Source organism: Cyanistes caeruleus, chromosome 1 (genome assembly GCF_971803275.1).
Source record: "Cyanistes caeruleus chromosome 1, bCyaCae1.hap1.1, whole genome shotgun sequence".
Classification (NCBI taxonomy): Eukaryota; Metazoa; Chordata; class Aves; order Passeriformes; family Paridae; genus Cyanistes; species Cyanistes caeruleus.
In genome coordinates, this window is record NC_141701.1 from 119,750,990 (window position 1) to 119,769,117 (window position 18,128).

Genomic DNA, 18,128 nt, shown 5'->3' on the forward strand with positions numbered 1-18,128 from the left:
TAGGCCACTGCAAGGATGTGCATGAAACAGGCCTGTTCAGTCGTTTAGTCCTGAAAAAGTTATGTTCAAAATGCTTAACAGAAGTTCTGAACTGTTACAGCTGCTTTTGGCTGTTCGGTTTTCGTCTCAATTGAGTTTTCAATCGTCATCCCTAATTAAAGACCCTCGACAACACACACAGGCCACTAGAGAGGGACTGAAACCTCGGGTTGGCTCAGATGCCTTAAACTGGAGATAACCTTCACTCAGAAGAGATTCCATGGTGACAGATTTAGGGATTCTGTTCAGGTCTCTGGCTCCCATTATTCAGAACTTTAAAATCCTGCCCTGAAATAGTGATCAACAAGAGTGTGCTCAGATAGCGCTATCCTGCAGAGAAGGCATTGGTGTCAGAGAGCCCTTGTATGCCCTCTCACAAACAGTGCTGTGACTATTTTGCACATCAGACACTGTCTGCATCAACAGTCAGCCCTTCCTCCCGATCTACAAAATCAGTATTCTTTCTGTGCATGTTTACTAAGAAATCAGTGCAAAGACATTACATAGATAATGTCATAGCATGAATACTCCTTTTAGAATGAAACTTTGGAATAAGAGACCTCCCCAAACCTCTTAGTCAACTTCAGCACAAGAGATGTGACAATTTTTACCAGTTTTTTCCGCTCTGACAGCTCATTGCTGTGGGAAAAGACAAAATTGGTATCCAATTGTCTGACTAAAAGCTCAATCTGAACCTGTAAAAAATCATAGAATCATAGAAAATGCTGAGTTGGAAGAGACCCATCAGGATCACCGAGTCCAGCTCCTGGCCCTGCACCCCAAGAGTCACACCCTGTACCTGAGAGCAATGTCCAAAAGCTACTTGAACTCAGATGGGCTTGGTGCTGTGACCATTTCCCTGGGGACCCTGTTCCCGTGTCCCATCACCCTCTGGATGAAAAACTTTTATCTGGTACCCAACCTAAACCTCCCCTGACTCAGCTTCATGTAATTTCCTTGAATCCTGTCACTTCTCACGAGAGTGAAGAGATCAAAGTCTGTTCCTCTGCTTTCCCTTGTGAGGAATGTTGAAGACCATAATGAGGTCTCCCCTCAGTCTCCTCTTCTCCAGGCTGAACAGACCAAGTGACCTCCTCATAAGGCTTTCCTTCGCCATCCTGGTGGCCCTACTTTGGACACTCTCTGACAGCTTAATGGGTTTTTAGATTGTTGCACCCAAAACTGCCCCCAGCACTTGAGGTGAGGCTGCCCCAGGTACCAAGCAGAGTGGGACAATTGCCTCCTGTTATGAATGGGCCAGAAGATCACCTCCTTTGTAAAAGGCCTTTATTGAAAGACAGCTCTGGGGTGGGGGCCTGAGGGGTCACACACACCACTGCTGCTCCCACTGAACACTGCAAAGGAGAAGGATAAGTGCAGCTTTGTCACTAGGGCAGAGCTGGGGCCTCCTTCCTCATGGGAGGCCCTAGGAAGTTGCTTGCTGGCTCTCAGTCTAGGGATGTCAGGTCGATTGAGTGCTGTTGCGAGCATGGTGACTTGCTCTGGTCTATGACCTGGTGTTTCCTTGGCTTTGCCAGCCCAGGAATATTATTTTCAGTCCTTGGTTTTACAGTGGCCCATTGTCTTTCGGGTCTTTTGTTTCCAATGTTGCCTAATATCTCTTAATTTGTATATGAGCCTGGGCACAAAGGCTTTTGGGAGCAGCAGAAGTGGTAAGTGGTACCCATGGAAAAAAGGATACAGTGACATAATGAAGAAGAATGAACATTAAACAAGGACATGAAAAGATCTTTGCTTAACAACACTAAATGGGAATTCAAATACATTGGCACAGGTAAGTAGTTACCCATAACAATTATTTCAACTGGATTCCACTGGCAACAGGTAAGTAATTGCTTATGACAATTATTGCAACTAGATTACGTAACTTGTTTAAATTCATAACTTTAGGATTTTATTTCCTACACCTCCCTTGCCTAGCTGGCAATGCTGTGCCTGATGTGCCAGCCAGGACATGGTTGGCCCTCCTGGCTTCCAGGGCATGTAGAAATGAAAGCTGCCATCTCCTTATTTACCTCAGTTTGCAATGCAGTAACTTCTCAGTGCTTCTCCCAGGTTACTCAAATGGAAATGGAAGCTGATCCCTATGGCATTTGGCCCCCTACACTTGTCTCTGCATACAGGAAAGTTGGACACATAGCCCAGGTAAGTGCCACAATGGTTTTACAAGACTCCTGGTATGAATTCCTAGAGAACAAGGAGTTCATGTATGGAGCTGCAGGTGGTTGCATCCCAGCTGTTTACAGCCTCCTAAGTGCATCTGTAGTTATTCATTCCAGAGAAATCCTTCAGTAGTTTCAAGTACTCAGTCTAACATTCAATGAATCTAGTAAATAACTGTTGGGGTTTTTTTCCTTATGCTAAATTCTGATAACAATTTATTTCCTTTAATGACACGACAGCAAAGTTGGTGGCATGTGACATTTCATACAGAATTCTGGGTTTTTAAAATTTATAAACCTACTTCTTGTGAAACATGCTTTTAATCAAGGTAACCTATTTAGATAGTCTTCTCTCAGGGAAGCATTAACATCAGCTTCAGTAAGTATGTTGTTCAACTACTTGATGTTGATTCTGCTGTGCTAGACTGGTGCATTGGTCCCCCTCATGCCTTTGTGCTTCATGCCAGTGTTGAAAAAAGGGACAGGCTTTTTATCATCTGAGCATTTACAGCAGAAGGCAAGTGATAGAATAGAAATCCTTATTGCAGCTAATGTAAGTATTAAGTTTGGACCCTTAGATCAGGCAGCTACTGTCAATCACAAACATACGAATGTCAAGAATTTGTTCCCTAGCTTTAGACGAATAATTTTCCTTCTTTATTATCTATCTAATTTCTCGCCATGACATTATTTGCCACACTGACTGTGACCAAGTAGCAACAGTTTTATTACTTCCCTAACAGATGTCCCTGTTCTAGTTTCACTTTCATACTTTTTGGGTCACAGGACATTCTACAACTGGTACTGGGTTTAAACATTCTCTTACAATTTATGCATAGGTGGTTCAGTTATCAGTCCTAACAGTGTTAGCTATAAAACAAATTAAGAAAAAAACAATTTTGTTAATTTTGGTCAAATTTTTGCTCTGTGCTCTGCAAAAAAATAATTAATTACAGGTGTTTGTATGGGCAGTAAGGAAAGAAAAGTGAACGAATCTGCAGTGGCCAGGTCTGGCATTTTCTGAGCCAAAAGGTACAAGCTGAGCACGGACCTGGAACCCATTTTCTACACATCACATTTTTATCACTTTCACACGCTCACCAGTTCTCCTTTATGTCAGATGCACAGATACAATGCCAGTGAAATCACTGTATAAATACCAGGTTGGATCACGTATCTTGCTATGCTCTTACTAGAAATCCTTTGGAAGGGCTCTGAAATAGCTGTATTAGTGCTGCTGAGGCCATGGCTTATAGAGCTGGACGCAGATCATGGGAGAGGGGCTCATGAAGTCCTACTTAGCAGGTCTGTAATGCACACATTTTCATGTCTTGTCTCTCATTATATCTGCTTGCAAGGGATATAAGCAGATACAGATGTAATTCTATCTATCTATCTATCTATCTATCTATCTATCTATCTATCTATCTATCTATCTATCCTCAGAGGTGGGAGGTCAGATATGCCTCAACACAGAAAGACCTTAAGTTCTAGATACTGAAAGAGTAAAAAGTAAAAAGCTTTGTCCCCTGGACATTGAGCCATTCATTCACAAATTTAGATAGTTAAGAGTGTGACAGGAAGTGTTATGAAGCTGAAACCCACTTTCTTTTCACAGCCCATCCTTTAGATTCAAGCTGCCAACTCTCCTTCTCCAAATACTTACCCAAGCTGCCCCCCATGCTGGCACTCTGCCTATGCACAGCAGTCTCCCACAGGCAGGGATGGGTCCCAGTTTTTTCTGTTGACCCATACCATCCACCTACTTAGTGTTTTATCTCTATACCATCTGGAGAACATAAAATAAATGTCAATTCCTTTCAAAACCATGGGAGATATAATTTTCCCTCCTTGACATATAGTTCAAAATGTAGCAGACATCCAGCATCCAACATTGCCTTTTTTAAGGTGTGCCTGGATATGATCCAGCTCCCTCTTCATCCTCCACAAGGAAGGCTGTTTGTCCCATTCCAGGAGCCTTAGCTCTGGAAAATCCACTTTTTGTTCCTCTGTGGCATCTTTTTGTTACGTCAATTGATTTCAGTACCTCAAGAGTTGGTGGCAGCTCTGTATAGATGGGCTTTTTGTGAGTCTGTGCCTTAATTCGTTATTTCTTCTTCCGACAGTAGTTGGGGACCAGCTGAGGCCGCAGCTCAGCCGGAATTCCTCCTACCAACATGGTCACAACGGCATGTGCCAGAGGACAAGACAGCACTCACATACAGAAACACATTTGGAGTACAAAGCTTGTAGAAACAACAGTTGTAACCTGAGGAACACTTGACTTCTTCCTGGAGAGAGTGATAAGTAAGAAGTGATTGATCCATATTAAAAAAAGAACCAAACACTGAAAGCCAAAAGACAACAACAGAAACCCCAGTAGGGACATTAGCTGAAAGCTAAGGAAAATATGATGGAATTTTTAAAAATCAAAGAAGGAAATCCTTTAAACAATCTCAAACAGAACAAAATACACTGAAATGCAAAAAATAAAATAATTTCATGTATGTGGAATATGTTGGCTTTGTTTGGGAAGAGGACAGAATTCATCACGTACTAAGCTTGGTTAGCACTTGTCAGTAGAAAGAACTACATTTCCATTTCATTTTCAGCTGAAGCTGTCACTTCCATAGTAGTGGCATCTGTGGAATCCAAGGATATATGGTGTGATAAGAGGTCCTGACTTTTTGGAGGAAGTCAGTGCCTTATCTCTTGAGAGCCTGGAGCACTGTTCTACTTTTGGCCACTAACTACCAAAGTAGAGAAAAACAGTAGAGAAGAACACTTGGTGCTTTCAAGATGTTTTTTATTTTGTTTCTTTTTCCTAATTGATGCAGTTGTATGCCAGGAACAATTTGCCACCGAGACTGTGGTAACTTAGGATAGAAAGGAAAGATAGTGCAAGGTGAAAGGGGAAATTGGATTGCATTTTGCAGCCACAGCATTTGGAAAGATAGCATCCAGCCAGCAGTGAAGTTCATGGCTAAATGCCAAACCTGTTTTGACTCATGAGGATTTGCTGGAACAAAAAGAGTTCAGAGAAATAGCTCTGCAGTTTGCCTCAGTCTTAAAAGGCATAGGAATTGTAGGAGTTTATGTTAGAATGGAGATTTCAACAGGAGCATGGAAGGTTTTCTTTAGCTGAGGCCTACAGCAGGTCAAAATATTTATTCTTTGGATTTAGGAAGACTTAGGGATACATACCTGTCAGAAAATATTTTGTTATGCCTAAAAGAAAATATTTCAGCTCTGAGTTTTCTTAGTCAAGCTGCCTTTATACTATTGATAATTGCCTGAGCATTTTTGAAGCTCACTTCAGTGCCTGTTGGTGCTTAAATATTTTGTAACTCTATCTTCAAAACATTTAAATATTCCTAAATCTTTCTGCTGTCTTTTCCTTTTTGATATCTTAAATATGTATGATTCTGTGATTCTGTCCTAGTGGACTGCTTTGTGTCAGCAGTGCACTACAGTATAAAGCCTATTTGGCTTGGAGATACTTTCAGAGAAAGGGTGAAAAAAGTAGAAAGTGTCAAATTATCTATGTTACTACAACAGCTTCTGCCTTTGTAAAGGCTACATCTTTACCTTGGTTAGACCAAGGTAATGCATGTTGAAGCTGGTTGCTTCTCATAATGCCTTTTCTCTTGGAAGCTGATTGCAAAGAGGCATTGCTAACATTGTGTTTACCTGGACACTATTTTAGTAGCACCTCTTTTTTCTGTTGTTTTTTTTTTTTTTTTCCCCCCACCCTGTGTATTTTTGTGGGGTTTTTTTGCTTGGTTTTTTTGTTGTTTTGTTTTTTAATCACATTTTCAGCATCAGTATAGGTCTCTTTCAGGCACCTGCTTGTGTTCTCCCATGGCATCCTTTACAGTTGGGATGACTAATACAAAACAGTTCATTATTGCCAGATTGAAAATCTTTTGTAAAATATCTCTTGCACCAATTCGCCAAGTGAGGAGTGTGTTTGGAAGGCACCAGTTATGAATGCCTAAATAAAAAGCTGAAATCTCTTTTATCTGCTGGGGTCCTGCATATTAGATTTATTTTAAATCCTTTAATATGGTTGTTGTTACTAAAATGCCAACAGGGATGATAACAGTAGCAATAACAATAATATTTTAAGAACCAACAAAGAACACAGGTTCTGCTAGTGATGAGCTCTGCTCATGACGAGTTGTGCTAGTGTGGAAACTTCTACCTGCATTTATGTGCAAATTCCATGTTGGCTGAACCAGTCTCTTCTGTCTTGGTGTGTATTGAACTCACAGAATTAATAGAATAAATGGAATTAATAGAGTAAATAGAGTTAATACTTACCCTAAGTATAAAATCGACCTTAAATCCCCTAATCAAATTAGAACCACCACTTTCTCAAGCACTCTAAAAGTCCTTTACCTTATTTAAATACTTTAAAGAAAGGAAATGTTAATGAAAACTTGCAATTATTTCAAACACAGAGTTTCTATTTGGTCACCTGCTAGGGCATGTTTTTAAATTCACTAATGGCACAGCTCTTCACAGAAGGCAATGAAAAAAGAAGCTGTCCCTCATAGGTTTGTGAGTTGGTGCAGGGAGTACAGCCACCTGCTGGGTAACCCACTGAGGTGCTGCTGGCTGCACAGCTCACAAAGCAGCGTCACCAGTGTTAGTGGCCAAAAGGAGCTGGCAGAGGAGATGGGAATAACTCATATCCTTCCCATCCCTTTGTTCAGGACCAAATGAGATCCATCAGTCTTTTTCTGGAGTAGGGTCTTACAAGGACCTTGCTCCTGACTTTGTTTTCCTCCCCCCGTGGTGTCAAATGCTGACCTGCCTGATGAATGAGTTCATTTAATAATGATTCTTTCTCCTGTGCCACACCTGCTTCTTGAGTTGCTCAGATGACACCATTATGTACATTTTAAATTAAACATTTTAATGTATTGTTTAAGATAATAAGAAGGAATAAGATACTGTCTCCTTAAATCACAATCCTGGGTAATTACAGATAGGTTAAGCACTAGAGACCAGAAATCAAACCCAAACTCTTAAATTGCTGTAGCAGAAAGTAGTTCCCTAAGATTCTGTAGCCTAAGCAGGGATACAGCAGCTTGAACTTTGTCACATTTACTGATTATCAGTGATGGATTGAGCAAGGAGGGTCTGCTGATCACTGATAGGGTTGAGCAAAGGGTCTGATGTTTTTAGAGGATATGAAAGCCAGGTGCTTCCTGACTGAGGCTGGGATCAGCAAGGCTGTGCAGGTCCTGATACAGAAGTGAGAGTCAGAAGTGTCAACCAGAAGAAACCAAAGAGCTCATAACACCTTTCCAGCAACACAGCATATTTTGCTGAGTGACAACACATAATCTAATAATGCATCTGACTGACAGTCAAGCACTTTATTCTTTAAGAGGCCAATCTCACATTTTCATGGCGAGGATATCTAGCATACCTCCCTAACGTGTGTGAAGAGCCTTCCCTGGCATGCTGCCCTGAAAGTTACTCCTCAAGGCTGAGCTTGGCACGGACATAGATGTTTTTTTTCTTTTATATTCATAATGAAATATCTTTCATGACATCATTTACTAGAGTGATCCAGAGCTGTTGGCTAAAGTATACATTCACAGTCAGGCTTAACAAAAAAGAATGAGATTGGGCATGTAGCCAAGTGTTTCTAGAATAGTCCTAGTAGCTCTTCAGTGCTTCAGCAAGTTATTTTCTTTCCAAAAAACATGCATCTTTCACATATCAGCTCTGTGTGCCATCTCACACTATCTATTGATTTTTGCAAACTTCTCCAAATATTTTAAGACTAGAGTTCAAGCGGTGACATGAACCAAAATTTGGACTTCCTATGCCAACACTGAAAAGCGAAAGCTTAAATTTACTTTTAATAGAATCTAATACCTACCACCAGATTTGTGACTCCCTGCAACCAACACCACAGGACTTATTTTAATTTACAGAGGGCAAATCTGCCTTCTCTTACTCATGATGGGTGTCTAGTTTCCTAAAACCCCCTCAGTTCTAGAAGAATATTGTAGGAGACCAAACCTGCTGCAGACTATGGTGTATATTCTCTGAACCCCTAATGGGAGCAGAGTCTGTGTGCCAAGAACAAATAGGCACCAAAGCACTCCAGAGGGTGTCAGGGTCATTTCTTGCATTTACTTTTGTTTTTAGGCTTTTGAATATGCTCCGCAGCAACTTCCCTTGGTTATCAACAACAAATTCTGGTTTTTCCTTGCCTACAAAGATCTGTAACTTCTTGACTCTTTTTGTAGTAGTATTCTCATTTGGCAAACTTGTACAAGAAAGTTAGGAACAGGTCGCAAAGAAGTTTCACTGTGACTCACTCAATGGAAGTAAGATGTCTGATTCTAGTAGTCTGTTCTGACAAAGTAAAATTTATTTTAATAACAAAATTTTTCAGGATGGATAGGAGCAAAGTTTTGTCCCTTGTCTAGGAATCAGGCCATAGAGAAAATACAACATATTGAAAAGCGTGAGTTGTCAAGTTCAAAACCAAGCTTTAATTTTATGCCTCAGTTTTTACAGTTAAAATTTACTTGATATGAATTTTTTGCAAGAATTATTACATTTAGACAATAGCTCTTAGCAATGAGATCTCTAACTGGGGTGCAACTCAGAGGTCAGAAATCAAACGTGGCTTCCATGTAGGATGGCTAAGCATCTAAATGGATTGCATCTACCATTACCTGTAATTTTGTGTCTTCAGTTCAACAGAAGGAGCTTTCCATCCTCATTTCAATATTTGGTTCACAACACTCATTTAATAGAACCTTCTCTTTTGAGCTGCACATAATGACACCAAAATACTAAGGCTAGACATTCATGACCAGTTGATGACACCAGACTAGTACATCAGAGAAAGTGTCCTGTAGATGACTGGTCAATAAATCTGCTTGACAATTTAATTGGTATAATTGATAAAATCCATAGAACTACTAGGGAGGAAATTAAATTACTTTATACAAATCAGATTGGGATTTAGATTAAAATTTTTCTGGGTCAATTCACTCTCTGTAAATTATGTTATAGAAGACCCCCTGGTTTGAAACACACTTAGTAAGCTTTCTCCTAAAAAGTGTCCTAATTCATATAGAACGGCATAGCCTAATATCTCTGTACACTATGTATCCTTTTTTCCCATGTAGTCTTCAATTCTCCACATGGAGAAGAGTTGCAAACACACAAAAATAACAACAGATTGTATCACTCTTTTATTCTTGTGTGCAAGGATAGTGCCTTATGAGGCACAACACGTTGTAGCAATGCTGAGACCTGACTGGTGTTATTCATGAAGGCCTTTTACTGCAGCAGTGGTGAGACTGAGGGCATCACCAAGTTCTCATCTAAAGGGGAAGACAGCTGGAATTGCTGAATGGAGCTCCACAGCTTGCATTATATTGTGGTAGAAAGAGTTAACAATTACAACACCTTCTTTCACCCTTAAAATCCTTGAAAGGAAATATATTTAGTTTTTTGCTTTTCAAGCCTGATGGAGAGCAAAGGAAGAGCTTTTTCTTTCCGTTAAGTAGTAAAAAAAATGAGAGGATTTTTTCCAGTCCTGTTGTTTCTGTGATGATGCATCTGGACCTTCTCAGGTTCTGATGGAGAGGCACAATTGCTTCTGCCAAGCCCCAGGAATCTCTACCTATTTTAGATACAGAAGAGTTTAATCAAGAGTTTAATCGTGATCTTGGCATGCAGCCTTGGGAGTGCTTGCACACACATTTGTAGGAAAGCAGAGACACACAGGAGAATTCTGCTCTTAGATGGGAGGGATAGAAAAAGCCTGGAGGCAACTCCAGTCCTGCTTCCAGGAGATGGTACTGCAGTCTCTGAGAGGGGAAGATGCTTTTCATGGGAACATAACAACATCTACCAATTGTCAAGGAAAAGAAATGGTCATAAGCCTGCTGCTGGTGTTTACATGACTGCATACCAGCTGTACAGTAATATTGTAATAAAAGCTGTTGGGGCAATCATTGTTATGCTGCTGCTGTTTAGCAGCTTGCTTCCAATATTGCATTACAAAAATTACATATTTCATGTAATCAGGTCTGTCTCTTACTTAATCATCCCACTCTGTGTATAAATCTTTAAAGTGGACAGGTCTATAAATCACATGAATTTTTCATTTACCGTTTATTCTAAGCCAGGCAGTTTCTTATTTAAGTTGCAGTATGAATAAATCTAATAACCCTTATTCACTTACATCATCTCAAACTTTAAATCTAGTTCTGACTGAGGTCATAAGTGAAATCAGTATTAAGGGCAAAACTAGCAGCTGTAACAACTATAATAGCTCACCAAATTATGTTAACAGGCTGAAATAACATTAAAAATGAGGAAAAATTGAATTATATTATTAAAACATGCTATGCTGAATCAGGCAAACATTTAGCCTAACCAGAGATCCTGAATGCACATGTACTGCCTTTATCATCACACTAGTCCATATGCCCTGGACAAATGAGGAGTAAAGACACTCACCCAAACATTTCTGTTTATAAACTGCATTTTTATATGGTATTATGCAGATTTCTGTAATGAAATAAAAAAATTCTAAACAACTGTCCTTACAACTAGAGCCAGAAATGCACTTGTTGGCTTAGAATGGGTAGTTTTGCTGGTCTTTTACTGTGTGATTCTGAACCCTTAAATCAGCAATACAGAAGATCTTGTGGAGGAGCTATCAAAATTCTTCCTCCCTCTTCCTGAAAAACCCAGCAAAATCCCATTTTCCTGTTAAAGAAAATGAAAGGACTGACTCAAGCATTCCATCTGTCTAAGAAACAACTTACAATTCCTAGGAAAATTCACACACAAAAGGAAAAGAAATAGTCTTTGGTGGCAAAGGAAACATATATCACAGAGGAGGGTCAGAAAATCTTCAGCATTACTCCCAAGGTTGATGGGTTTCAGAGGCTCTGCTTATAGTTGTCACCAGGGTGTCAAAGTGCTTGCCTTTACATGAAGCTTCCTACAGAAGCTTCTGCAAGGAAGTTTCACTCCAGAGCCTGTAGAGAGGAATTGCTATTTTTAATAGCAAGTGGACTTGTTATTTGTGTGGAATTGATATTTAGTGTTTGGATTGCTTCAGCATATAAAGATCACTCATTACATCTACTTGTTCCCAGCACTGATGGAAAAGAGAGGATCAGGGTAGGATTCTTCCTGTGCTGAGCTCTTCCAGCTTCTGGCAACACATGTACAGGGTCTTCCTTCACCAGAGACTGCCTTTGGAACATCATCTTTCTCAGCTGTCCCTGGCCCTATTTCATTTCATCCAATTCCCTTTTGAAATTGTTTGTACTTTAGATTTCCACAATATCCTCACATGGAGGTCTCCTCAATATCCTTATATGCTGCTTGGGGTAACCTTTTTATCTGGTCATTTTATTAATTGTGTCCTTTATCATGTGATCTATCTTATGAGAAACAGTAACAAAACAAAACAAACATTCCTTGTTACAAGAACATTACAGATCCATCTCAGTCAAAACCTCCAGAAAAGCTAGTCCATTCTTCTAATCCACCTTCCTGCCTGTTCCCACACCTTTATTGGTGCCTTATGCAGTGGCATAAAGATGCTCTGTTTCCTATTAGATTTCTGACACAGCAGAACATTTAACTTACTAATGGGGTGGTTAGGAGATCCCTGGGCATAGCAGGTTCTGGGACAAGGAGAGAAGAAGCAAATCCCCAGCTCCCCAGCCTCTCCTGGCACCAGCCACATCAGCACTGCTGAGCCTGAGCATCCTGAGGCAACCATTGCTTCAATTCCTTCAATTCTGTGCACTTTGTTAGGATAAAACCAGATTCCCTATATGCACCCTTTTTTTCATTATAATGGATTTTCTAGAAACAGACTAATTGGCACAAGTAGCCAAAAATTACTGCAAATTTTTTTTAATCACTGTAATTCAGAAAATTCAGCAAGCAAACACAGACACAGGCACAGACAGGCACAGACAGACACAGACAGACACAGACACAGGCACAGGCACAGGCACAGGCACAGGCACAGACACACACACAAGTAAGGTCAGGATAATGCACTGGAAATCACTGCAAGCTTATTTATTTTGCCAGCTGTAATTATTTTTTATAAAACCAAGCAGAACAATACAATTTCACGGGTGACATGCAGTAATTTCCAGGGCACTATGGGGACTGGGTGCTCCCTGAGGCCCAGCAGCATGGGAACATCCCAGGGCAGCAGACCAGAGCAGGTAGGACCTGTCTCACCACCCTGGCTCTGGAGCAGGAAAGCTCTGGGCAGCCCCAGCTCCTGGCACAGGCACCCAGCTGAGGACAGCTGGGGGACCCCAGGACCATGGCAGGGTTCATCAGTGGCACAGCAGTGTGGGGAGTTCTGAAATGTGGCAGAATTCGAAGCAAGTTCAAACCAAGAGGATGCTTCTGTGCTGACCACTGTGGGCTGTGATACCTTGACATGTATTTTGTAAAAGAATTAATTTTTAGCAATGTGGGCCCTTAAGCTATTAACCAATGTTGTATTTTTACTGGGAAACAAGTCACCTCTTGTCTTTTAGTGAGTGATTGAAGTTGTTATTATTGGAGAATATATTGATGAGATCCAGTATTTAGCAAAGACATGACACTTTCCCATAGGTAAAAAAAGCAAATTTTCTGTTAGGCAAATAAAGATATTTGCTAAGCCTCTGCTTTAATTCAGCTTTAAATAGTTGCCATGATTTTGTTCTTTTCAGCCATATCATCATAACTATATTCTCATACATTTTGAATACATGTCTTCAAATTAGCAATGAAGGACTTGCAAATATTTCATACTAAGACCCTGTGGAGAGTGCCAGGTCCTTTTCTAGATTTTAAGTGTACCTGATAAGCAGAAGCACATCTGTGTGTACCAACATGATACACTAAACATCTGCTGCCGTCTATCAAATGGGACAGTGCTGGCTTCATAAGCAACCTCGAAGGAAATCATATTAGGTCTCTGTGCCTTCACTACCTCTTCTATGACTTTAACATTTTCTGTGGCTTTGCAACTCCTAACAGCTGTCAAGAATAAATAGGGCATGATTGAGTTGCTGCTTTTCACTGCCAGAGATCTCCAAGTGATTAACCAACAAAAGTCTTCATGATTCCCTCATGTCACCTGCATATTGTTTCAGTACATTCAGTACTTACATATCAAAAGATGCTACTCTGGGGATGTCAGATCTCGTTTCTCCCTGCAGACAAGATTTGAAAAAAAAATCCTTCCAATTGCTCCTGTTCTGGGCTGGTCCTGCCCTTTAGGGAAATGTAGTGGGTTTGGCTGGGATTGAGTTAATTTTCTCCGTAGTAGTTATTATGGGACTGGGGTTAAACCATGACGGAATGGAGGGAACTTCTGTGGACAAATGCTCTTAATTTCAGTAATAACTTCTTTTTAATGATGGAGTCAGAGAAAAAACGGTGGGTTTGGGGGGCAGGCATGGGGGAAGTTGCATCAGGGGGAGGAAATTCCTGTTTTGCATCTAGATATGCTGGTAAGGGTCGGTGGTGGCAGCTACATGAGCAGAGTGCTTTAACCTCTCATTTTCCTCCAGCTGCCAGAGGGGAAAAAGTAACTCAGAGACTGCTGGGAATTGCAGTCCTAGATTTTGCCAGCCTTTAGCACAGGAATCTGGCAAAAGTCCCCACTGGAAAATGCAGAGTGTTTATACAGAATCTTCTCTGCACATGGGAGGAAATCCAAAACGCAAACCCCTGTCCCAAAATGCTGAGGAGTCTCCTTTCTTCTCAAGCAGGCTCTAAACCCCAGAGCTGCTCTTGTCCCCATGCCCCAGGGATGAAACCCTCTTTTTTCTTTCCTTCCTTTCTTTCCTTTCTTTCCTTTTCTTTCCATAATCTTAGGAGTAAGCTCCACTAGGGGTTAGTTGCCTATTTTCCCCTTCTCCAAGGACTCCTGCTGAACACAGGGATGTCACATCTAAGTGCCTATTTCAGAGCTATGTCATGCACTGCCACCCACTCAGCACTCTGAGTCTGATATCTTCTCCATAGAGTATATCCTTATAATTAATGCTTTTTAGGGAAACCGTAAGAATTGTGGCTTTCTTTCCCTTTTGCTTTTTATCTTCTCTTCTCTTCTCTTCTCTTCTCTTCTCTTCTCTTCTCTTCTCTTCTCTTCTCTTCTCTTCTCTTCTCTTCTCTTCTCTTCTCTTCTCTTCTCTTCTCTTCTCTTCTCTTCTCTTCTCTTCTCTTCTCTTCTCTTCTCTTCTCTTCTCTTCTCTTCTCTTCTCTTCTCTTCTCTTCTCTTCTCTTCTCTTCTCATGAAAGCACAGTGAAGCTGTTTATCTTTTGTTTAACAGTCTGCTTGGTTAAAACATGCATTCTGAACAGCCATGAATTTTGGGACTTTTTCCCAAGAGAAAAAGAAAGAGGTTTCATCTCTTTTCTCATTCAGAGAACTTCATGACTACCACAAGAGCAGAGAGAAACTACAAGTATGTGGGGAACGGAGGTGCTGTCACCTGGTGGAAGGGTGCTCAACAGGAAGGGAGGATTTTTGTGTTTGGGCTGTAGGTTCTGGTCATGTTCATACTTTAGTTCAAAAAATTGTCATGGAAAATCCATGATAACTGTCTTCTCTGTGGTGCCTGGTGGCAGCTTCACTCAGAGAAAAGGTAAAAAAACCTCTCAGCCCAGAAGCCTGATATCATAAAATATGGAAATTTGAATCCCTGTGGGCCAAGAACAAAATCTCCAGGTTATTTAGGCTGCATGCAAAAGAGGGATGGGAGCTACAGCTCTAGCTCAGTCTTGTTATGTATCTGTGTACATGGACTAGGTAGGTCAGGCTTGGGAGATCTGGGCTGTCTGTGAGCCTGCAAGCTGATGCAGCACTGGAGCTCCAGCTTGTACTGCCCAGGCACCTCTGGAAGTAGGATCACAGGCACTTCCAGGGGTGGGTGTAGGCAAGTCAGCCATCCCCACAGTTCAGCAGCAGCTGCATGGCTTTTTGGAACAGAGTTTTAGCCTCTGCTGTCCACAGTTTTCCTAAGCCATCTCTAGAATCTGGATATTGAGGCTTAAATAAAGACACCAAGGTGAAGACATGTGACGTTAGAAGGGAGCTGGAAAATCTCATCCTTAAGAACTTGCCATGAGTACGGGCACTTCTACAGGGAGTTACTAGGAGAGGCCACAGAGTCTTGGGGAAAAATCCACACTTGCCTCCACAGTCTGGAAAGTCCCATCCAGCACCCCTGTCCATCTGGCTTTTCTGTCTTTGGGGTTTGTAAAGGGTGAATGTGTCAAAATCATACAAAAGATAACACATACAAATGATTTCATGCATTATAGTTAATTCAAACTGATGTACACCTGTTCTTGAAGGTATGAGGGATCTGGGGCATTATTCAAGTTTCCCCTAGCACAATAATTCACATTCAGCACAACAGGGAAATGATGCACTGCACTGTGTAATATCTATGTCTTAGCATCAGTGATTAACTTTCTGTAAGCTCTGACATGCTTCTACATTAATAGGAACAAATAGAATCACAGAGCAGTTGAGCCAAATTAATTGAACCATGTGATACAATTTCAAAATGAAATATATCTTTAGCTCCATTTTTATTTATAAATAGGTAAATAAATTCATGTCAAGGTAATGCCTTAATTGTCTGCTGGTAAAAAAAGGCTTTGGTAGACAGGTTTACAGGAGAAGATCTATGAATGTAATTTCTTAGCTTTTTTCTTGCATTAAAAAGAATGCTGTGGAGTTAATGTCTCTCAAATAAAACATTCTAGAAGAAGCTGTTAATATGTTTGAATAAACATGCTCTGTGCCTTTAACACAGTATCAAGCAGTGCCTGCCAATCTTCATTGCAAGGAGATAAGGCACAGTGTTCTGTGCCTTAAGAACTGCACAAAACCCCCCATAAGAAACAGACACACACACACAAAAGAAAAATTAACATTTCATGTGCAAAATCTTGATTCTGTCAGACTCAAAAATACCTTTCTTCTGCATCCTGCCTGTTTCTGCCCTCAAATGTTTAACATAGTTTTGGGAGCTGTATAAATAGGTAAAGCTCTTATTTGATGACAGTGTTTCAAAAAGAGTAATTTGTGAAGAGAAGTGGCTTCATGAAGGTGAGTCATAATCTCCCATTTCACAATCTCTGTCGTGGTATAATCTATAGTACAAACTACTTGAGACAGGGATTAGCTTTCTTGAATTTAGGTCACTACAGTGTCTAGTCCAAAACATTAGGTCTGATTTCTAATTCTACAATGCTCCTAATTCCTGAGCTGTTCTGACTGCTGCAGTTGTTAATGAGTACTCGTAGATAAAAGTGCAATACAAATCTATGCTATCCATTATCCAACAAAATCATTGGCTGCAGTATTAGCCAGTATTATTAGTAAGTGGTGAGGGTTTTTTGTTCAAATAAATAGCACTATTCTAATTATCAGCAGAAGCCAATGAAGTAATTTACATTATTTTTCCTGTAAAGAAGATGATGGAGGAGGAGACCTGAAAAACATGAATTTTGTAAGGACAGGGATGAGTAATTAGGGCATACCAAAAAACTAAGCAAAGCACCAGACTCAGTATGAAAGTTAGCACTCTTGCCTTGTAAACACCAGTGGACTGAAGCCATCATACATTCTTCAAATGGAAGAGCTAATGGCCTTCTTTCAAGGTATAAATATATTTTTTTCAGGGTTTTTTTTTTTTTTTAACCCAGAACTGTGCACTTTTCAGAATTTTTTTTCAGCATAAATTAAATCATCAGAGCTCATATTCATCTCATGGCAGTTTGAACTTGATATATATGAGGGTTTGGATCACAGGCTTTATACCTTACTTCCTTTTCTCTCTTGCCCCTCTAAGGACCACTTCCACACATCCATGAGTCCCTTTTTTTAATAAATATTTACTGGATTCAAATAAATTCTGTGTCTTTTCAAGGCAGCCTTATTCTTTGCCTACATTTCTGCATGGAAGAAATGCACAAATTCTTTCAGGTCAGTCTCCTCGCTGTCTCTGCTTTTCTCTACTGCCCTCTGGCATAATTCTGGCCAGGTCTGTGCAGGAAGTATCTTTAACTCTGTAGTAGGTTTGCATGTTGTCTTTGCCATCTTCATTCTCTGACAGAAAGGTTCTGTACATATGAGTGTGCATATGTGCATATGTAAAAAACCGCTTGTTCATCGCTTGCTGAACAGATGCATTCGTGAAGAAAAAAAGATTTTTTTCCATTACATGCTTTTTATTGGTGTAAATTACACAAGCAAACCTCTGTTAACAGGCATGAGGCACAGCCCTCACCTAATGCTTGCCTACTGCTCTCTTGACCTTTCCTCCTCTCCTTGAGTCCTGCATACTCCCAAGCAATATTTTACACTTGGATCAGCCACTCCTTCCTTAAGATAATTCCTTCTTTGCTTTCAAAACTCACTTCAGATGTCTTCCTTCAGCTTAGACTTCACTCCATGTGCCCCCTGGCACTATCTGCCATCATCTCTTCACTTGATCTTTTTGTTCCTATCCTCTATATTTGGATTAAATTATCTTCTTCTTGGGGCAAGATCTTGCTTTCCATGCTCTTATGGAGGGATATTTTCATATCTAGGAATGCAGAACTAGAATACAAGCCAAGAAGAAAATATTTTCAAATTCTATTCTGAAATTTCAACTGTAATTTTGCTGTTGGGTAGGCAGACTGAAACCACAATTTAAAATCTGCCAGTGTAATCTCAGAAGAAAAAAAAAAAACCAAACCAAAAACCCAACCCCTGGAGCTCAGCAATTAGATAATGAAGGAAGATTGCTTTCCATAGATATGTTATGATTTGCAAAGATCTAGATACTGGAATGAATAGCTAATTCACACGTATTA